This window comes from Anabrus simplex, chromosome 4 (genome assembly GCF_040414725.1).
Source record: "Anabrus simplex isolate iqAnaSimp1 chromosome 4, ASM4041472v1, whole genome shotgun sequence".
NCBI classification, from domain to species: Eukaryota; Metazoa; Arthropoda; class Insecta; order Orthoptera; family Tettigoniidae; genus Anabrus; species Anabrus simplex.
In genome coordinates, this window is record NC_090268.1 from 47,864,896 (window position 1) to 47,889,160 (window position 24,265).

General features: G+C 42.2%; 1 long non-coding RNA gene across 1 annotated transcript in view; it reads right to left on the reverse strand.

Annotated features, from left to right (window-relative positions):
* Positions 1-15,876, reverse strand: part of LOC137500531 (uncharacterized) — a 71,120-nt gene extending 55,244 nt beyond the window's left edge. Inside the window, exon 1 of the long non-coding RNA XR_011018063.1 lies at positions 15,813-15,876. This is a non-coding gene — a long non-coding RNA (uncharacterized lncRNA). The remainder of the gene's footprint in view (positions 1-15,812) is intronic.
* Between the last annotated feature and the right edge of the window lie 8,389 nt (positions 15,877-24,265).

The following is a 24,265-nucleotide window of genomic DNA, read 5'->3' on the forward strand; positions in this document are numbered from 1 at the left end:
ATTATTTAATGGTTGTTATAATTAGTCCTCAGATAACGGAATTCTGACACGTGTTTAGCGATATTGTGATATATTAGACGAATATTCGGCATTTGAGTGTCAGAGATTCATTAGCAAATTAGCAGAGCCTTTTGATAATAGTAAGCCTTGCAGTTGAACTCCGGAATCTAGAATTTGTTAATGTGAGAATGAAATTATCCTTATGTGAAGTTACTGACAGTTGTCCAAGTCTATGAGTGTATTTGTTGGCTATTTGCCGTGAATAGTTGGATTATGGCATAGATTCTTCCATATTAATAAATCAAAACATGTTTTAGTTCAATTTAAAGCAAACTCAGTTCAAAATCGCTCGATCCCAGGACCACGTGCTAAATTCCATGTTCATCATTTGTACTTCCACTTCGGGGTAAAGTTTATTGGAGAGTGTTAGTAAAGATGTTATGACTTGTAGACAGTGTAGTATATTTCTTCTTCTTGATCTGTTTACCCTCCAGGGTTGGCTTTACACTCGGACATTGCGTCGGGTGTACAACTGGGGAGGAGGAAAGCGCCTCACCCAGGCAGCCTCACCTGCTATGCTGAACAGGGGCCTTGTCGGGGGATGGGAAGATTGGAAGGGATAGACAAGGAAGAGGGAAGGAAGCGGCCGTGGCCTTAAGTTAGGTACCATCCCCGCATTTGCCTGGAGGAGAAGTGGGAAATCACGGAAAACCACTTCGAGGATGGCTGAGGTGGGAATCAAACCCCCTCTACTCTGTTGACCTCCCGAGGCTGCGTGGGCCCCGTTCCATCCCTCGTACCACTTTTCAAATTTCGTGCCAGAGCCGGGTATCGAACCCGGGCGTCCGGGGGTGGCAGCTAATCACGCTAACCACTACACCACAGGGGTGGACAACTCAATGAAATCACGCAACATGTGTCCTATTATATGTGAGAGCTTAGAAATAAAATCACAGAGGTCCAGAGGCACAAATTTAGGCTCTAGATGACATTTCGTGATTTCTTTACATGGTCCTAAACTTTTGGCCGGTACTGCATATCTCCAGAATTTACCTGATGTGAAATTGGAAACCACGCAAAACCATTTTCAGCGCTGCTGATACTGGGATTCGACCCACCATCTCCCGAAAGCAAGCATGAAGATAAATCGCGCCGCTAACTAGCTGGTCTAGCTCGGTGAGGAAAGCAACGGGAAACTACCTCACTTCCCTAGTATGACTCTTCAGTGATGCCATCTATGACTGCTGATGGCAGAGCTATTGAGGATCCAACCAGCCTTAGGACTGAGGGCAGAACACAATACACAATTCGCTGTTACTGAAAATTAGGCATGTTGACATTTCTCTCTTTCTTAATATGTCTACCCTCCAGGGTCGGTTTTTCCCTCCGACTCAGCGAGGGATCCCACCTCTACCACCTCAAGGGCAGTGTTCTGGAGCTTCAGACTCTGGGTAGGGGATACAACTGGGGAGGATGACCAGTACCTCGCCCCGGCGGCCTCACCTGCTATGCTGGACAGGGCCTTGCAGGGGGATGGGCAGATTGGAAGGGATAGACAAGGAAGAGGGAAGGAAGCGGCCGTGGCCTTAACTTAGGTACCATCCCGGCATTCGCCTGGAGGAGAAGTGGGAAACCACGGAAAACCATTTCCAGGATGGGGCTGAGGTGGGAATCGAACCCACCTCTACTCAGTTGACCTCCCGAGGGATCCCACCTCTACCACCTCAAGGGCAGTGTTCTGGAGCTTCAGACTCTGGGTAGGGGATACAACTGGGGAGGATGACCAGTACCTCGCCCAGGCGGCCTCACCTGCTATGCTGGACAGGGCCTCGCAGGGGGATGGGCAGATTGGAAGGGATAGACAAGGAAGAGGGAAGGAAGCGGCCGTGGCCTTAACTTAGGTACCATCCCGGCATTCGCCTGGAGGAGAAGTGGGAAACCACGGAAAACCATTTCCAGGATGGGGCTGAGGTGGGAATCGAACCCACCTCTACTCAGTTGACCTCCCGAGGCTGAGTGGTCCCCCGTTCCAGCCCTCGTACCACTTTCCAAATTTCGTGGCAGAGCCGCGAATCGAAACCGGACCTCCGGGGGTGGCAGCTAATCACACTAACCACTACACCACAGAGGCGGACGAAATGGAATTACTCCACTGTAAATTCATCACCAATTATTGAGTTGTAGCTTATTACGCGAATAAGTCGTTGCGTCTGCTTAGAGAAAGCGGAGAGCATCAAGAACACAACTCAGAATGCCCGAGCGCACTTAAGGCGCTGCGTGCCGGTCGTGGTACACTCCTGTAGGCGTGGGTTCGAATCCCACTTCTGGGATGGTGTTTTTTTCTGTATTCCGGAAACTGAATTACTCCACACTGAATTCATCACCAATACTTCACTCGTAACTTATTACGCGAACAAGTCGTTGGGTCTGCTTAGAGAAAGCGGAGAGCAGGTGCAATAGAATTCAGGATGACCGAGCGGTATAAGGCGCGGCATTCAGGTCGCAGGTGACTTCTGTGGGTGTGGGATCGAATCCCACTTCTGACATCTCTGTTTTTCTTGGATACCGGAAACTGAATTCTTCAGCAATACTTGTCTTGTAGTTTATTACGCGACCAAGCCGTTGGGTCTGCTTTGAGAAAGCGGTGAGCAGCAGAAACACTAGGCAGTATGGCCGAGCGGTGTAAGGCGCTTCGTGAAGGTCGCAGTCCACTTCTGTGGGCGTGGGTTCGAATCCCACTTCTGACATACTCTATTTTCTTGGATTCCGCAAACAATACTATTCCACTCTGAATTCATCACCAATATTTGACTTGTAGCTTATTACGCGAACAAGTCGTTAGATCTGCTTAGATATAGCGGAGAGGCAACAATAATAGCACAAGTCTGGATGGTCGAGCTGTCTAAGGCGCTGCGTTCAGGTCGCAGTCCACTTCTGTGGACGTGGGTTCGAATCCCACATATGACATCGCCTGTTTCCAGGATACGGGAAACTAAAGTACTCCACTCTGAATTCTACACCAATTCTTGACATGTACCTTATTATGCGAACAAGTGCTTGGGTCTTTTGAGAAAGCGTACGGCTCCAACAACACAAGTCAGAATGGCCGTGCGTTCTAAGGCGCTACGTTAAGATCGCAGTCCTCCACTGTTCGCGTGGGTTCGATTACCATTTTTTACATAGTCTCTTTTCTTGGATACCGGAAACTGAATTACTCCACTCTGAATTCTTCAGCAATACTTGTCTTGTAGCTTATTTCGCGAACAAGCCGTTGGGTCTGCTTAGATAAAGCGGAGACCAACAAGCACACAAGTGAGGATGGCCGAGCGGTCTAAGGCGCTGCGTTAAGGTCGCAGTCCACTTCTGTGGGCGTGTGCTCGAATCCCACTTCTGACATGCTATACTTTCTTGGATTCCGGAAACTATTATTCCACTCTGAATTCATCACCAATAGTTGACTTGTTGCTTTTTACGGGAAAAAGTCGTTTCAATGAAGAGTTCAAGAAAATTAGCCTTGCGTCCTGTGAAGTCGGAAATCACGACCAATGGTTTACAACAACAGTGCTCTTCCACTGAGGTAAGAAGGCTGTCGTAGTATCCTGGTTCCCCGAAAACTGAAATACCCCATTCTTAATTCATCATCAATACCTGACTTGCAGCTTATTACCCGAACAAGCCGTTGGGTCTGCTTTGAGAAAGCGGAGAGCAGAAACAGTGGAAGTCAGGATAGCCGAGCGGTCTAATGTGCTGTGTTTGGGGCGCCGTCGACTTCTAACATCGCCATTCTTCTTGGATACCGGAAACTGAATTACTCCACTCCGAATTCATCACAATACTTGACTTGTAGCTTATTACGCGAACAAGTCGTTGGGTCTGTGTAGAGAAAGCGGAGAACAACAGCAACAACAACAACAACAACACAAGTCAGGATCGCCGAGCGGTCTAAGGCGCTGCGTTCAGGTCGCAGTCCAGTTCTGTGGGCGTGTGCTCGAATCCCACTTCTGACGATAGTTTTTTCTTGTGGTCAGAAAAGAAACACCGAATTATTCTCCTCTATCGGTAATACTTCACTTCTTGAGACATGCTGGCAGCTGGCCGTGAAGTCTGGTTCAGGGAAAGCAGAGAGAGACGCAGCGATACTGTCAAGTCAGGATGGCCGAAGGGTTACGTGCCAGATGCGATCGTGCCGGATGCGACCAGGCCAATATCGTGGCAATAGCGACCGAGTCGATAAGCATCGTGCCGCATGCGACCCATCAATCAGTTACAATTGATCTGGATTAAGGGCTGTCACCAAGGGGCAGATTGCTTATAAGTAGCTAACTTGGTCTTTTCTAAAATAAAGGTCTGACGCCGTGGTTAGCAGGTTGCCGTTGCAACGGTTGGTTGAAAGAAAAATACAATAATGTTGCTGGCTTTACGACCCAGTAACTACTTTTATGGTTTAAGGAGACGCTGAGGTGTCGGAATTGAGTCCCGCAGGACTTATAATACGTGCCAGTAAATCTATCGACACAAATCTGACGTATCTGAGCACGTTCAAATACCACCGGACTGAGCCAGGATTAACCTGCCAAGTTGGCGTCGGAAGACCAGCATCTCAACCGTCTGAGCTGTCTGAGTCACTTAGCCTGGAAGAATAAATAATTCACCATCAGAATGTTGGCCGGCAGGATAGGAAAGTTGGAGTAGACAATTTCTAATCACTAGATTCAGTCCGCCTGTGTGGTGTAGTGGTTAGTGTGATTAGCTGCCACCTCCGGAGGTCCGGGTTCGATTCCCGGCTCTGCCACGAAATTTGAAAAGTGATATGAGGGCTGGAACGAGGTCCACTCAGCCTCGGGAGGTCAACTGAGTAGAGGTGGGTTCGATTTCCACCTCAGCTTTCCTGGAAGTGGTTTTCCGTGGTTTCCCACTTCTCCTCCAGGCAACCTAACTTAAGGCCACGGCCGCTTCCTTCCCTCTTCCTTGTCTATCCCTTCCAATCTTCCCATCCCCCACCAATGCCCCTGTTCAGCATAGCAGGTGAGGCCGCCTGGACGAGGTACTGGTCATTCTCCCCAGTTGTATCCCCCGACCCGATGTCTGAATCTCCAGGACACTGCCCTTGAGGCGGTAGAGGTGGGATCCCTCGCTAAGTCCGAGGGAAAAGCCAACCCTGGAGGGTAAACAGATTAAGAAAGAAAGAAACAAAGAAAGAAAGAAAAATTGCATGCCAAAAGCCTGGATTCAAATCCAAACCTTGTCGCAGTATTCAAATGAGGGGATATGATGCTGTTGATGGTGATTCGGCCGTCGGATGACGACGTAAAGCATTGAGCAGACCTCTTGGTATTATTCGACAGGAGTAAGCTACGTGCCAAAACCGGGTTTCATCTCTCCCTACTTCATTATCATAATCCCGCATCCAGACCCGCAGGCCGCCCACTGGAGTCAAGTAGAAAGACCTGCACCAGGCAAGCCGAACACGTCCTCGGACACTCCTGGTACTAGTGGCATTACGTCGCACCGACACAGACAGGTCTTAAGGTGATGATGGAATAGCAAAGGGCTAGGAATGGGAAGGAAGTGGCCCTGGTCTTAATAAAAGTACAGCCCCAGCATTTGCCTGGTGAGAAAATGGGTAACCACGGAAAACTGTCTTCAGGGCTGCCGACAGTGGGATTCGAACCCACTATCTACCGGATGCAAGCTCAGGGCCGCGCGCCTCTGACCGCATGGCCAACTCGCCCGGTGGGGTAAGACGTAAACGCATCACCATGTTTCGTGTTGTAAAACGAGTTTCCCCCTGAAGTGTTGTGTAAAGTAGGGGCAGTAGCGGCTTATAGGACTTATTGAAATGGCATTGCAGTTCGTTTAGCTTACCTTACCTTGGGTGATGACACAACTTATTAAATGACAATTTGCTTGTCAACGCCGGTCGCATCCGGCACGGTTACAGATTATGCGGTCGCTAGTGGCACGTGTCGCATGCGACACGGTCGCATCTGGCACGCCACCGGCCGAACGGTCTAAGCCGGTATTTATGTCGCAGGCTACTTCCGTGGACGAGAGTTCGAACAGCACTTTATCAAATTAAAACAAGCAGTATTTATCTACTCCTATACATCTTCTCAGGTATAGTACACTCGATATTGGGACCTCTAGTTTAATGTGGAATCTCAACGCTGATATGTGCCTTTCTTTCTTTCTTTTTTAATCCGTTTGCCGCCCCGGCGGCGTATTTCCCTCGGACTCTGCGAGGAATCACACCTCTAACACATCAAGGGCAGTGTCCTGGATTGTGAGACTTTGGGTCGGGGGATAAAAATGGGAAGGAGGACCAGTACCTCGTCCAGGCGGCCTCACCTGCTGTGCTGAACAGGGGCCTTTTTGGGGATGGGAAGATTGGAAGGGATAGACAAGGAAGAGGGAAGGAAACGGCCGTGGCCTTAAGTTTGGTACCATCCCGACATTTGACTGGAGGTGGAAAAGTACGGAAAACAACTTCGAGGATGGCTCGGGTGGAAATTGAACCCCCCTCTACTCAGTTGATCTCCCGAGGCTGAGTGGATCCCGTTCCAGCCCTCGTACCACTTTTCAAAAAATCTCGTGGCAGAGCCGCGAATCGAACCCGGACCTCCAGGGGTGGCAGATAATTAAACTAACCACTACAGCACTGAGATCGAAGGTGACTTCGTGTTCTTCTTGTCTTATCCTTCTTCTCTCTCTCTTCTTTTTTTCCACTTTGCCTGTGTTGGTTGGAATACGAATAGTGGCCATCTCGGTGAGAAGCCACTCGGCTATCACGTAATTAGTGAACCAAACGCGTCCTCTTCTTCTTCTGCTTTTTTACCCTCCAGGGTCGGTTTTTTCCTCGGACTCAGCGAGGGAGCTTCAGACTCTGCGTCCTGTGGGGGTGGCAGCTAATCACACTAACCACTACACCACAGAGGCGGACAACCTGTCCTCTAAGCTGTACACTCTGAGTCCTGTTTTACCTGTCGTTGATAATTATCAAGCACACTTCATTATGTACGTCCTTGATCTTCCTGAGTGAGTATCATTTTCTTTTCTTCTCCTAAGGAGTTCTCATCAACACGCGATAATATCTATATATATAAAATAAGAGTTTTGTCTGTACATTGCTCAGAATTTGAAAATAATGGTATTTCTGTATCAGTCATGTCCATAGTAACAAGAAAATGCATTTTTTACTTTTACGTAATGTCTGTCTGTCTGTCTGTCTGTCTGTCTGTCTGTCTGTCTGTCTGTCTGTCTGTCTGTCTGTCTGTCTGTCTGTCTGTCTGTCTGTCTGTCTGTCTGTCTGTCTGTACACGCATCACGAGAAAACGGTTGAAGAGAATTTAATGAAAATCGGTATGTGAAGTCGGGGGATGAGCCTCTACAATCTAGGCTATAAATCATTTTGCTCACGCTGAGTGAAATGGTAGTTTAGGGGAAGGCCTAAAATTGAATTCTCAACTATTTATGTTATTAGTGGTCTAATGAAAATCGGTATGTGAAGTCGGAGGATGAGCCTCTACTATCTAGGCTATAAATCATTTTACTCACGCTGAGTGAAATGGTAGTTTAGGGGAAGGCCTAAAATTGAATTCTCAACTATTTATGTTATTAGTGGTCGTATTTTAAAGAAAATGGGTATGCAAAGTTGGAGAATAAGTTGCTACAATCTAGGCTATCAATAATTGTATTCACGCTGAGAAAAATGGTAGTTTAGGGGAAGGCCTAAAATTTAATTTTCAAATATTGTTGTTATTAGTAGTCCTATCTTGATGAAAATCGGTATGCAAAGTCAGGAAATAAGTCGCTATAGTCTAGGCTGTAAATTATTTTATTCACGCTGAGTAAAATGGTAGTTTAGGGGAAGGCCTAAAATGTAATTCTCAAATATTTCTTATTAGAGGTGTAATCGATGAATGCTACGTAACTAAGGTTATATAGTATTAAATTTCCTATTATTCATGTCTTATACATTGTTACCGTACTGGCTATGATCACAAAGATATTCATGAATTTGGATTTTTGTTACTAAGTCCATATCAGCGCCGAGCAACGAGAAAATGGGTAAACAGTATTTAATGAAAATCGGTTATGTAAAGTCGGAGAATAAGAAACTACAGTTTATGGTATAAAATATTTTACAATTCACAGAGTCGAAAGAAAACTAAATGTGAAGGCCTACAATATAGAAAGCTCATAACATTGATCAACAATAACATTACATTGACCATTGTTTGTCGTGATGTGCTTTGTGTCTTCTGTTGCCCCTAATCTCCAGTAGATAGGATTACTGCTGCGTACAGAGTATTTTTATTTGATTTACGTTGCACCGACATAGATAGGTTTTATGGTGACGATGGGGTAGGAAAGGGCTAGGAGTGCCTTATGCCTTAATTAAGGTACAGGCCCAGCATTTGACTGGTGTGAAAATGGGAAACCACGGAATACCATTTTCAGCGCTGCCGACAATGGGGTTCGAATCCACTATTTCTCGGATGCAAGCTCACAGCTGCGCACCGCTAACCACACGGTCAACTCACCCAGTCGTACACAGTGTAACAGCCTGTCTGAATATTGATGGGAAGTAGCTGGGGAGTTAGATAACTTTCTTCTTTAGCATGCCATTCCCCAGGTTTATAAGTTTTCTGATACTACTGGTACGTAACACAATGGATCATTATAGCATTCGGGCTATTCAATCCCTACTCTGAGGCACTGATTGGAATGAACAGTGTGCATATTTAGCGGAATAATGGCAGATGAGTGTTCATGGCAATCTGCGGCCTGGTCATCCCAGCTCTGGAACTTTGGACTATTAGATTGGCACCGCAATCTAACCGCAGCACTGTTCGTTAAAAGTGATTAAACGTGCGGCTTTCCATTTGATCGAGTATTTTATATGATAGCATTGCTTTTAATCGTTACATTCATACTTACGTTTTTGTAATGACCTATGTTAGTTTCAGGTTACGAAAACCACAAAGTCAGTCTTTCTGAGAATCCCGTAGCGAAGCACGGGTACATCAGCTAGTTAATTTATAACAAGAGCTTTGCAACTCGATGCAGGAGATGTTCAATTGTCCTCCCAGTTAGGCTTATGCTACACAAGGTTGTCATCAGCATTGAATTAAGCGCGTTGAAGCTGAATATTTGACATTGCACAGTCATCTCATGCTGATGATTTAAAGAGGACTTTTTACTCTGAGCTGTTAAGTTCTGAGACACTGAGCGATATCCACCTGTTCTATGTTATTTGCGAGCGTAGTTAAATAGTTACTGTCATTTATATGGAAGCTGTGTAAAGAAGGTGGAATCAACACAGGGTGGCTGAGTGATGATCATCTTTTAGAATAATTTAGGAAGTTAATAAAAAAAGCGAAAGTCAATGTACATTTAGATACGAGCATAGTGCATAAATGAAAACATACATACAATGTATTCATACTCGACACAAACCAACTCCGAGTGTAAATGATGTCTGATGAATGGTTAAATATCCAGTCGGGTACTGTTATCTGAAATAACATTTAAGAAAAGGCAACTCGTTCATCCTTTACAGCACCAAGGTGTCAGATTCTTCTTCCTCTTCTTCTTCTTCTTCTTATTATTATTATGATTATTATTGTCCGCCTCTGTGGTGTAGTGGTTAGTGTGATTAGCTGCCACCCCCTAGAGGCCCGGGTTCGATTCCCGGCTCTGCCACGAAATTTGAAAAGTGGTACGAGGGATGGAACGGGGTCCACTCAGCCTCGGGAGGTCAGCTGAGTAGAGGTGGGTTCGATTCCCACCTCAGCCATCCTGGAAGTGGTTTTCCGTGATTTCCCACTTCTCCTCCAGGAAAATGCCGGGATGGTGCCTAACTTAAGGCCACGGCCGCTTCCTTCCCTCTTCCTTGTCTATCCCTTCCAATCTTCCCATCCCCCCGAAAGGCCCCTGTTCAGCATAGCAGGTGAGGCCGTCTGGGCGAGGTACTGGTCATCCTGCCCAGTTGTATCCCCGACCCAATGTCTCACGCTCCAGGACACTGCCCTTGAGGCGGTAGAGGTGGGATCCCTCGCTGAGTCCGAGGGAAAAGCCAACCCTGGAGGGTAATTAGATTAAGAAAGAAAGAAGAAAACTGGAAGTTATATACAAGAACAATTTATACAAACGCTGTTATTATGGGCACACGTCCTGGTTTCTTCATTTAAAAATGTTATGTTATTTCCGGAATTGAAGCGAGGTAAGTGGAAATTTAAGAGAGACAGCAATTCAGGATTATCAATAGCATAGTTTACAATTTTAAAAATAAATTTTACTGCATCCTTCCGTCTGCGAATTTCTAAACTCTCCACTCCCAAATTTAAAAGGATATCACTATATGGTTCCATACGGAGATAGCAGCCAGTTTTTTATATATTGTAGGTATGTTTCAATTTGATAGACATATGATTGACACCTAGGGCTCCAAACAATGCTGGCATATTCTAATTTTGGTCTTACTATGGTATTGAATATTCCACTTGTGTCAGTATCCTCGATTTCATCTTTCCAGTCTGACCTCCCTTGGTCAACTCTTTTTCTTTGCCGACCTGGGCATAGGGAGTGTTTCATTTTCACGCCCTTCGTGGGTCTTCCCTAGCTTTTGCCGCTACCATTACTTTTCGAAGTGTCGGACCTGCTGATTAGTGTTAATAGAGGATGCTTGCCTAGTTGTACCTCCTCCTAAAACAATAATTACCACCACCACCATCTCGACCACGTACTACAGATTATCTAAATCTCAACCAGTAACCATGACAACCCACCTGGTAGAGTTTCATATAACGAACCCTGGTCCGGAAACGACAGAATCGAAAGTTATAAGCCAAATTTGTTGTGGGATACCAAGTGACAGTAAAATACAAGAACCTACCAAGCGTTGTTTGTACGACGGAATGAATTGATTTGTTTACATGCACTTGCTAACCCGGCTAACATGTAGGCGTCAGAAAGTGCATACTTTGACTCATGCTGACTTCGGATCTCCCGTCGCGAAGCGCTGTATGGTCGAACCTAACTTTATTGCTTATGTACTTTTCTGGGATTAAGCCTGTTTCACCAAAGATGGAGTGCTGATGGTCGCAAGAGTCAAGTCCTTAATTAAGGCCACGGTAGCTTCCTTCCCGCTCCTACCCCTTTCCTATCCCATCGTCGCCATGAGACCTATCGGTGTCGGTAAACAAACAGATGGTAAACAAACGCTTAGTTTAATAGCCTTGTAGCCTATATTTCTATTTTAGGCGATTCTTTGATGTAATTTCTTATTTGTTTTTGAATTTGTGATTCTTTGAATAAACTGCAAACAGTGTCTATGTATTGTAATGCATTTAACATCCCATGCCACGAGTCCTAGAAAATATATCACGGGTTGGCATAGTTCATATACGATAGATTTCTTCGCATCCTACAAAACTTAATTGGAGAGAGGAACTAATTCTAAACATTCCAAACAACCGTAAAATGTATAACGTTTTACGTAAAATGCTCCTGTTACGTCATTTCCAATCTATCTATCTATCTATCTATCTATCTATCTATCTATCTATCTATCTATCTATCTATCTATCTATCTATCTATCTATCTATCTATCGCTGATCTCAGTATAGTATTTGTAACCGGTTCTTCAGCGGTTACACAAACCCAGTTAAAGGGAGGAAAGTAAATCAAATTATAAGGTACCTAAACACTATGCACACCATAATCATGTAATGAACTGTGGCGAAAACAGCAGAAGTAAATATCAGAGAGGGCAACTTGACTATAACAAACAAGGAACGTGGGGCGGTACTGGGAACCTACCAGGGGCATGGAGATGTCTAGGTTTGCGGTTGTCGGAAAAATCAACAGTGATCTTTGATTTTCAAAATATTATTTACAAATGAACTTTACAAAAACAAACATATTACGAACAGTTTCAGTCAATGCGGAAACTACCGATACAGCGTTTGTAAAATACAGATACATGTTCTTAGAGACACACGGTTTAGAAACTCCTTGACAAGCGCTTCCTATAAATTCCAAGAGTCCAGCAAAAAAACGATACATCAAATTACAAAGCAAGTTGGCAATACAATCTTGAAGGTAAGAGCAAATACAAATACGGTATTATAAATTAGAGTGAAGTTAAACTAACCTTTCAAACACTTGAGCAACATAATATTGGCGATTAGGGCAATCTCCTGTGCTATACCAAAGAAAACAAAAAGGAACTTAAAACCGGACAGAAAACAACAGCGCTTACCCTAAGGCAGCCCATTCTGGTAGCGAGACGACGTCGACCACGTCAAAACTTCGGCAGACCAAGACCAAGACGGCTCAAAGACTTAAGACCTCTCACGAAATGCTGCCTCGCCCCTTTTAAAGGGAAATCTGGCCTTGGAGTAGCCATTTAAAACACAGGGGCTTGCCCAGATTGACCAATCACAACACTTTCTTCGGTCGCGATGTTTAAATTACTTTCTCGAACACATCGATCGCGAATTTTCCATTTCCAGAATAGTAAGAACATATTTCTAGAATGCATAACTGACAAAGGGCAACACACCCTGTTCAAAAATTCGCATCACAAACTTTCTGGACTGTTCCTTTAAATATAGAAATGTAATCTACTAGTTACAACCAACCTATGTAGAACAATATTTCTTACACTGTACAGGTTGGGTAGGTGAATGGAATACAAATAAAATATTCTAGCACAACACTCCAGATCATACAGCAAGTACTACTTAAAAAGGTTTGCAAGTAAAATCCTCTACAAACACTTTCCACTTCTAATATATTCTACACCTGTGTCAGTATTAAACATTGAAAAATACTCCTCGAAGCATGTCGAATTAAGGCTTCTCGTTCTAAAAAGTGGCACATTTTGACTTAGTTTCTTTTTCGACTGTACAAGTCAGTTATTGTTGTTAATTTATCAAGATTTAAAAAAAATAATAATTTTGGGTTAACACTGTAAACTATACTTCAGATATTCAGCCCGTTATTTTTTTACAAATTACTTCATCTTTTACCACTGATCTTCATGTACGGATGTCATCCATGTGGCAGATTCCTTATTGTTTGTCTAGTCTTTTCTTTAACGAGTTCGAAGAAGTTGGAAATTGTCGAGCATCTCTCGTAGTGAATCGTTACAAACGCTAATATATCTTCTTAAAACGAATGAAAACCTACAACCTGCTCTCCAGTCATTGACCGGGTCAGGGATGGAATGAATGAAGCAGATATAGGCTATTAGTACGATGGGGTCGCCACTCCCAAAGTGATTTATTAATGAATGATAGATGCTATGAAATGAGAATGGAGAGTGTTGCTGGAATGAAAGATGACAGGGAAAACCGGAGTACCCGGAGAAAGACCTGTCCCGCCTCCGCTTTGTCCAGCACAAATCTCACGTGGAACAAGCGGGATTTGAACCACGGTATCCAGTGGTGAGAGGCCGACGCGCTGCCGTCTGAGCCACGGAGGTCTTAAAAAAAACGAATATTTGGCCTAATTTACCCATTAAATTCCAACTTTATTTTCATATTATGATCTTTCCTACTTATAAAAACTTCAGTCAGGCTTATTCGTTTAGTAGTCATTCTCTCCACCGACAGCTCGGAACATGCATCTTAGGCGCGGTTTATTCAATCTCAGTTAAAAGAACACGAGTGCACTGTTTGTTAACATAGGGTTAAAAAATTAGCACCATGTTACGATTCTTGCGTTTATCCAAACATTTCCTGGGAACCGATAGCTAACACTGTGTTAACTCTCACAAGAGTCACGATCAGTGAGAATCTAGAAGGCAGTAGCAGAGCCATGCTGTTTTTGAACGCGCTCCGATGCGCTTTCGTTGGAATACAGCTGTAAACCAAGGCACGTGAAGTCAACATTTTTTTTTTTCCAAAAGCAAACTAATGGATCCGTGCTCAAAGCTAAAAGTGACGCTTGGCAAAAAAATTGTAGTGAATCCAGCGTGCATACTGATGTTAGCCAAGGTACGATCAAGTAACTGAAACAACTTTAAAAACGATCTCTTCTGTTTCTAACTCTTTCTGGAAAAGGCCTATCATATTCCAAGTACAGAAGTTCTGCATCTAATGCACCTGCCATATTTTGAGCTAACAGAGAATTTAACTGCTTGATCCTGGGCAGTTAACTGAGAGTTTAACAGATGTTAGTCTTAACCAATGTTTATTAAGTGCTAATTTGGTTAATTCACTGTTAAAATTACTCCCAAATCTTCCCAGTCCAAAGTTTGCAACATTTGCTTAACAACACTACTTTCTTCGGAAACTTCCCAAAACAAATAAGAACACTACTTTTGAAATCACGGAAAAATAATTGTTACCATTAAATTTAGGATAATATTACGTTAATTTATCTTTCGTTCAAGTTTCATTGAAATCTGTCTGTCCAACCAAACAGCTCCCTTGTTAGTGGTGCAGTGGCTTACATGTCATCCTTCGACTCCCAAGAAACGATTTCCAGATCGGCGGCATTTGAGGGTTTTAAATGTGATAACTTTGTGTCAGAAGTTCTCGGCACGTTAATGAACTACTGCAGGTCAAATTCCGACATCATAGCAATAAAGAGACATCAAACAAATTTCATTCTATTATTATTAGGAAGATATTTAAGTATATTATTATTTTTACTACAAACATCCTAATTAGTAAAGACAACATAAAACTCATATTACACTAGGAACAGTTTTAAACTTATTTTCTGTTGACTTCTATTTTTGTGCTGATTTTTACTATAACAGACATCCTGATTTTGAATCTGCAATCAGTTTTCTTGTATCACGTCAGATATTTTCTCTACTGATATGCACGCTGATTTTGAAACCACGTTTGTCTTTTTCTGTCACATCTCCAAGCGATTTTTACGATCTTCCTTCAAACTAGGTGATCCAAACATTCTACATGAGCCACTTGCTGATAGAAAAAATCTTATATTCCCCACCTTTGCACTTGAAACTGGGGCTCATGAAGCAGCACGTGAAAGCTTTGAAAACTGAAGGAGACTGTTTCAAGTATCTCCTTACTGCATTTCCTGGCCTGTCATATGTAAAAATAAAGGCCAGATTCAACAACTGATCAGAGATCCATATTTCATTGAGACATTAACAGAACTGGAAAGAAATGCTTGGTTATCAATTCCCATTCAAGGCCATTGTCACGAACTTTCTTGGAAATACACGAGCAGAAAATTACACTGATATAATTTAGAAACTCTTGGACTCATACAAAAAGCTTCGATGCAACATTAGCATCAAGGTGCATTTTCTGCATAGCCATCTAGATACGTTCCCCGAAAATCTTGGTGCCACCAGTGATGAACGAGGTGAAAGATTCCACCAAGATATGAAGATCATGGAAGCATGCTATCAGAGTAGATGGGATCAATATTATGCTGGCTGACTACTGCTGGAGTATTCGGAGGGATTGTCCACAGATTTCACACTCCAGGAAAAGCTATAAGTGCAATTTTTTGCCAGAAGTGGAATGAATTGGACACGATTTTATGTATAGAAGTAATATATCCTTTGTCTGAACAAAATTGCTGTTTGAATTGAACTTTATTCCTTTACTTTCCAGTCTGTGTATACAATTTGAATGCTTTTGGAGGGTACATGGTATCGTAAAAAAACCTGACGTGACAGAAAAAACTGAGGTCATATTTGGATTCCCCACCCAAAAATTAGAAGAAAACAAGTCTCAGATCTAAGTCAACAAAAACTCTGTTCCCCAGTGTTATTATTGACTTCCGTAAAAATATTTTACTATTACGTCCTTACCCTAATCAGCAGGAACCTGGAAAACATCAACACGGCACTAATATTATCCCATTGTGATGATCTACCTACCAAGACTACATATCACAGGACAGATTAATGTCCAATTGCCAATCTCTATTCTATCGTAATTTGAAGTAATACTTCCAATAAGTTCTACCATAACGACTCCAAGTATCTGTTCATAGACTTCGTACTCTTTGAAACTGGTTTGTATGTTATCGGCGAAGCAGATAACGCTCGATAGCACGACGTTGTGAGTTGGCAGTGATAGCAAAGCAATTACACGTATCATTATGCTTCAAGGATGTAAATTGCCACATTGCTTCCAGTGTTAGCCTTTTAGAGCGAAATGAAAATCTCATCATGCCACGATATCTTGACAGTACTGACATTGTATCAAAATCGATTATTTGTATTTATTTGTACTTCTTACAATAAAAGGCTGCCTAAATCTGACAAAGTATACCATAACATTTGAATACTGAATGTAACCATGAAGAGTTTTCTGGAGTTAATCCTTTTCATATGCAGTACTATAGAGGTGATTTCTATCAATTTTGGCGGAGCCTTTAATGGCCAAGACGGCTAAATCACAGTACAGATTCTTGGGAATGCTCACACTTTTGAAAAACTCAACTAAAAAAATTTGATATAGTTCCTCTTGCTCCGGTGAAAAGTCCTACAACCCTTACACAGGAGATGTTGTATGATTCTTTGAACTAGCTGATGGTTAGTTCATAGATGGCTCGCTTCTCCGCGTCTACCTCTGCTGGCTGACTTTGAGTCGATGGTGGGGTCAGGAATATATGCGAAGTCCTTTTCTCGGTCAGTTGCGATTATATCTCTTTTCCGATTGCTTTCACCATCAGGAACACATGGCACCTCTTCATATACCTCGTAACCTTTCTGGGAGAATGCTGCTGCAATTCTAGATCTTATTCTGCTGTGTCTAACATTCCTAAGCAAATCCCCCCGTGGTCATGAACCAAGAACATGAGCTAGGGTTTCAGGTTCACTGTTGTGTCTTTAGTGGGCTCCATCCCGGCTAAGTCCAGGGAGGGCCCGTGCGTCTTTCCACTCTGATCCGGAGAGTCTATATAGGGTATCGATCCATCGGTTAGTCGGTGTGTATTCCTGATAAAGGATGGCTCCCTTACCGTAAGTTTTTAATGCACCCCATTTGCTCTACTCTTTCTTCCTTAGCATTTCTCTTAACTTCCTTGCGCTAAGTTGCGCTGAAATATTATATATTTCGGTATGAAGATGAATATTTGTCCGAAAATATTTGTTGACATGGTTTTCAATACTACATACAATTTAAGATATAAGAGTTTCCTTTCTGGTCAATAGTTTTTTTAGGTAGATTTTTCTCAAATTCATACATTGTCTAAGTAGATAAGAATTCAGGAATTTGGCTTTTGTTGATGACAAACACTGTAGAAAATTGCAATCGAAAATGATAGTATGTTTGACATGAGAGGCATTGTGAAAATCTTGCAGTCCTGATGTTCAAATATGTACAGGTATCTAGCGAATACCAACATTCAACGTTTCAAAAGATTGAATAATGGTGGGGAAGAGATGTAGATTAATGTTTGCCATGTAGAGGTTTCGACAATTTCAGAAACTTAAGCTATGCAGTCTAACAACATCATAGAGGTAACAATGGAATAAAGGTTAGAAAAATGATGTCCAGAAAATGTTGAATGTTTTCTGTGGTGAAACTGAAGGAAAAGCTGCGCTTTTAAAGAAATGGGATATTTTCATTTTATCCTCCAATTCTCATGGCATTACTATTCAATGATGTACGAGTAGTTCAATCTCTTACTAGACGCTCTGTTTTAGATTCTAGCCTCGTTCAAATATTTGCAGGTTGCCACAGTAAGTTTAGGTACACCGCTCCAAAATGATATAGGCCCTAGGCTAGTTATTCTTGCTCTTATGCTTCCATCAATAGTCTTTAGTATCATATTCATGCAATAGTGCTTTGAAAATGGAGTATTTTAGTGGACGTCAGAAGTCGCTGTATTTATATGTTAATTATTTATGAGCGTTTGTAGCTTTTGTCACATAGTCAAAACCCTTAGTTTTTTAAGGGAAAATATTCATAACTTTTGATCGGTTAATGTAAGGTATACTTGGGCCATAGCATAGAAATGTAGAAAAAATGTGTGTCGTTGTGAGAGTGGCTTGATTTATAATAATAATAATCTCGTGTGGCTATTTCTGACCGAGTGCAGCCCTTGTAAGACAAACCCTCCGATGAGGGTGGACGGCATCTGCGATGTGTAGGTACCTGCGTGTTATTGTGGTGGAGGATAGTGTTATGTGTCGTGTGTGAGTTGCAGGAAAGTTGGGGACAGCACAAACTCCCAGCCCTCGATCCGCTGGAATTAACCAATGAAGGTTAAAATCCCCTACCCGGCCGGGAATCGAAGCCGGGACACTCTGAACCGAAGGCCAGTACGCTGACCATTCAGCCAACGAGTCGGACGGCTTGATTTATTCTTTATTATGACTAGGGCTCGGAAGTTGAAGACCTATTGATTGCCTAAAAAGACCTTTAAATAGACCTAAAAATATACCCAAAAAAGGACCTAAAAGATAGCAAAAAGGAAGTAAAAATGCGATCCAAATTCATTCATAATTTTACTTTTAATTATTTAATAAAGGAATATAATGTTTATAAAAATGTAAAATTCTGGTGATATGCAACATACAGTGCAAAAATATATGAGTGAAATCTTTCTTTTCGGACAGAATATATATTTAGGTCCGCCTCTGTGGTGTAGTGGTTAGTGTGATTAGCTGCCACCCCCGGAGGCCCGGGTTCGATTCCCGGCTCTGCCACGAAATTTGAAAAGTGGGACGAGGGCTGGAACGGGGTCCACTCAGCCTCGGGAGGTCAACTGAGTAGAGGTGGGTTGGATTCCCACCTCAGCCATCCTAGAAGTGGTTTTCCGTGGTTTCCCACTTCTCCTCCAGGCAAATACCGGGATGGTACCTAACTTAAGGCCACGGCCGCTTACTTCCCTCTTCGTTGTCTATCCCTTCCAGTCTTCCCATCCCCCCGTAAGGCCCCATAGCAGGTGAGGCACTGGTCATCCTCCCCAGTTGTATACCCCGACCCAGAGTCTGAAGCTCCAGGTCACTGCACTTGAGGCGGTAGAAGTGGGATCCCTCGCTGAGTCCGAGAGAAAAGCCAACCCTGGAGGGAAAACAGATTAAGAAAGAAAGAAAGAAAGATATATATAGATGAACATAATTTAAAAAAGCAATTCCGTGTTTGTTTAAAAGTACTTTCATCATTTAGAATTAATTTTTTCCACCTAGAATGGATTCAGCGAATCCGCGATGGACATTCTGGAGAAAGAAATGGAAATTACCGTAGTAGGCTATAACTGGAATCATGTGTGGCTTAACCACACTAGGGTTACATAAATTGGAATTAGGAAACCTTACCTCAGTTGGCTTTGCAGTATATCATAATAGTAAAGGAACGGTTTTCAGACAGCACGTTGCGAAACATCGAGAAAATTCTCTACATATCAACGGATGTTAAGGGTTCATACCTGAATAAAGTGAGATCTTCCTCTTCAAAAACGCTCACATCAAAATGTTCTCGTTTCAATATTTCACTCATCTTGCATATAATTTGATACTCACGGTTTTTTCAAGCACTAGTTTCATTTTTCATTTAATTTTCTCTCGTTTCATTTATGGTTCAAATTAATATATGTGTTTACTAGAGGAAATATTTTAAGAGGTAATGGATAAACTAATGATAATTCGAATTGAGAATGGACAGTAAAAAATTTGTCGAAAGAAGGTGAATTTCCAAACAAAAATCCGCAAAGACCTAAAAAGGCTAAAACGGGAACAATAAGCTATAAAACGAAGAAAAGGCAAAAAAGACGAATAAAATCCATCATTTTATGGCCTACAATAACCCAGAATGAACATATATTATGTTAGGCCTCGTCTTCGGATACTCGAGAGAGAGAGAAAAAAAGTTTTTTCCTCAACTTCTGAGCCTTAATTATGGGGAACAAACGAAAGGAAATCAAAGAAAAGAAAATAGCTCTTAATTCATTTATATCGTCCGCCTCTGTGGTGTAATTGTTAGCGTGATTAGCTGCCACCCCCGGAGGTCCGGGTTCGATTCCCGGCTCTGTCACGAAATTTGAAAAATGGTACGAGGGCTGGAACGGGGTCCACTCAGCCTCGGGAGGTCAACTGAGTAGAGGTGGGTTCGATTCTCACCTCAACCATCCTGGAAGTGGTTTTCCGTGGTTTCAAACTTCTCCTCCAGGCAAATGCCGCGATGGTACCTAACTTAAGGCCACGGCCGCTTCCTTCCCTCTTCCTTGCCTGTCACATCCAATCTTCCCATCTCTCGACAAGGCCCCTGTTCAGCATAGTAGGTGAGGCCGCCTGGGCGAGGTACTGGTCATTCTCCCCAGTTGTATCCCAGACCCAAAGTCTGAATCTCCGGGACACTGCCCTTGAGGCGGTAGAGGTGGGATCCCTCGCTGAGTCCGAGAGAAAAACCGACCCTGGAGAGTAAACAGATTACGAACTAACGAATTTATTTACATCGCGCCTCCAATGCCATTTGTGTGCTCAGATATGATAGTCCGCTGTCCTACTCATTTAATGAACAGTGCTAATATTAGTTTAACATGGTTTCGTCAAGGCTTTGTTTAAAGGGCATGAAGTCTTTTTAAGCCCAGCAGAAACCTCGGTTTTTTTTTTTTTTTTTGCTATTTTGTTTTACGTCGCACCGACACAGATATGTTTTATGGGAGAGGAAAGGCCTAGAAATGGGAAGGAAGCGGCCGTGGCCTTAATTAAGGTACAGCCCCAACATTTGCCTGGTGTGAAAATGGGAAACCACGGAAAACCATCTTCAGGGCTGCCGACAGTGGGGTTCGAACCCACTATCTCCGGATTACTGGATACTGGCTGCACTTAAGCGACTGCAGCTATCGAGCTCGGTGAAACCTCTTTTGTCAAGGGTGCAAAGGAAAGCTCGCATGGGGTTTTGTAGACAGCCTCGTCACTGGTTGAAATAAATACCGGGACGGATGTTTTCGCAGATGATTCTCTCTCTTTTCGGATTATTTCCAAATAGAAAAGTAGTTTGACGCACAAAGACAGAAAAGATATTGCCCGCATGCGTGGCTCCCGTGATCCAACAAGGTGGAAAGGCAATTATGATACGGGGCTTCATTACCTGTGAAAAACTATGGGACCGGACGAGCTGGCCGTGCGGTTAGGGGCGCGCAGCTGTGAGTTTGCATCCGGGAGAAAGTGTGTTCGAACTCCACTATCGGCAGCCCTGAAGATGGTTTTCCGTTGTTTCCCATCTTCACACCAGGCAAATTCTGGGGCTGTACCTTATTCAAGACCATGGCACTTCTTTTTCACTCCTAGGCCTCTCCTATCATATCGTCGCCATGAGACCAGTGGCGGTGATAAGGAACTCGCAGACCCCACGGGGCGGGGGGTGGACCGGCCCATGACGGTTTCTTAATCCAGTAGCTGAATAGCTATTTTACATATTGATAAAGCTACATCACACAAAACAGTATTATTTTTATTACGGAGGGTTATTCCGAACGTAGGCCGTCGTAGTGCAGAACTTCTTTCGTCACTATTGACTCCTAGGCCTGATCACGGAAGAATACAATTCCCTGCTAGATACTCTTTGATTTTCTAACCTTCCCCAGCTTCCAAATATATTCAACATATGGCAGAGCGTTCCTAGTAACTTACATGATGCTAAGAGAGAAAAGTCTACGTACAAACAGACGGTAGTTAGTTCTGAAAGAATGTGGGTTTCCAAACCTTTTCCAATAATAACCATCCCTTGCTGACAATCACAACAATCAACAAGGTTTTTGAAGTAATTAGCCAGTTCTGAGAACCCAGTAGTCAGCGAAGATGCGATAACAAAGACATTCTCCGTTTCTAAACTTTAAATACTGAAGTCTCGAGCCTGTATATAACTCTCGGCAGTCAGTGTAGGTAAGTAGGCCTACGATTGACGGTTGAGTTGTAAATAGTAGTAAATTAATTGATCCTAGGGACGAGATTATTTCTTAATATTGTGACGATCAGCGTATTTTGGTTACTATAATTAGAATATGCATTTCTTGTGTGTGTGTTCATACCATGTAAGTGTATTAATTTAATTCCTTCGGATTTGAAGACTAAATTGTGTAACTTATTATTATTATCATCGTTTTTGCTGTTCATTGTAATAATATACAACCTTGCAGTACGCAACCTGTAACTTTCCTTATCAGGAAACGCGGGGATCCTTTCTATTTATTAATTGCGTGGCGGGGAGGGAGATTCTTAGCGCCACTACTGCATAAGACCTATCTATGTCGGTGGGACGTCAAGCAAAATTTGAAACTACTAGTGAGTTGGGAATTGCTAATAGATGCATCAACAGCGCGCAGAACTCTGGAACACTAGAACACATAATGGTGAAAATGCGTCACTAACCTCATTGGTAAAAATTTTACTTTTTGGTACGATAAAATGACAGCACACAAATAAAAAAAAGCACTTAATGCTGCTTTGAACAACGATGTCAAAACTCTGCCGTGGCTTATACGCAGCCCAGAAAATATATGAAAGTGTAAGAGAGGGACTTGAGCCCTAACTTCACCGCTGTAAAAGTGGACACTAATAAATAAATAAATAAATAAATAAATAAATAAATAAATAAATAAATAAATAAATAAATAAATAAATAAATAAATACAAATTTTCTGTAAGAACTATATATTTATGTCACACAGCTGTGGAAGAAGGTTTCTAAGGATGAGCGTCTGAAACTCTACGCTAGATCGTGTGAATAGATTCAGAAAGGCCATAGGTTGACCTGTTGACTACTGATAAGTTAGCTGTAAGTTGTGAAGTTCTGTGATTCCATTATATACATATTCTCTACGTTTATCTCCGTTTTACTCATTTTTCACTAGGGTCTTTGTCAAGATTTAAGGTCATCTGCCGAGACTACCTGCTGAGGACAGCTGACTGAATGGTTGAAGTATGAATGTGTGCGTGCCTGAGGATTAGTCATTTTGAAGAATTTTTAATATTAATTAGTTTTATATTAATTTAGTAATTTATTTAATTCGTTTCCATTTCTATTAATTTTTGTAGTTTTAACTAGGCCTATATTAGTATTTTATTTAAGATTTTGACTAGAATATGGTTAAGTGTAAGAGAGGGCCTTGAGCCCTAACTTCACCGCTGTAAAAGTGGACACTAATAAATAAATAAATAAATAAATAAATAAATAAATAAATAAATAAATAAATAAATAAATAAATAAATACAAATTTTCTGTAAGAACTGTATATTCTGGTCTTATCCAGATTTACCAGCGCGTAAAAGAACTGCGGAACAAACTTCCGGCACCTCGGCGTCTCCAAAGACAGCAAAAGTAGTTACACGGACGTAAAACTCTTATTATTGTATACCACAGAAACTGATTAGGATGATCAGAATCACTTTAGGAGAAGTAAGGGCAAAGGTGATTGTGGATGGAAGAATTGGAAATGAGTTTGCTCTTAATACAGGAATCAGACAAGGTGATGCACTCTCAGTTACTTTGTTTAATCTGGCAATTAACCAAGTCCTTGAAAAAGTAATGGATACCGGAAATATTGCATATAAATTTAAACAAATTTGTGCGTATGCAGATGATGTAGTGTTAATGGCCAGGAATGATAGATATTTGAAGGAAATGTTTCTTGAAATGGAGGAAGCAGGAAAACGGATGGGATTGGAGGTGAATGACAGTAAATCTAAGTATATGCATGTGACTGTTATAGAGGGCAGAAGAAGTCAAGATAATCTGACAATAAATGGGCATAATTTTGAGAATGTACGAAGTTTTGAGTATTTGGGAACCATGTTGACAAACAATAATAGAATAAGTGAGGAGATACATCGTAGAATAATAGCTGGAAACAGGGCCTATTATGCAAATTTTACATTATTTAAATCTCGTCTATTGTCTAAACCTACAAAATTCAAAATATATAAGATCCTTATTAGACCTGTAGTGACATATGGCTCAGAAGCCTGGAACATTTTAGTTGATGATGCGAATAAATTAAGAATATTTGAAAGAAAGATTATTAGACGAATATATGGCCCAATTCAAGACCAGAATGGTTGGAGGATAAGGACGAATGCTGAAATACAAAACATATTAGACCAGGAGGATATAGTTCGATTTATTAAGGCACAGAGATTGCGATGGCTTGGCCATGTGGAAAGAATGGAGGAAGATCGAATGTCAAGAAAGGTAGTTAAATCCCGAGTAGATAAAAGACGGCGACAAGGAAGGCCCCGTAATAGATGGAGTGATGAAGTTGAAGCCGACCTGAGGGCAATGAACATCCGCTCAGGATCGAAGTAGACGG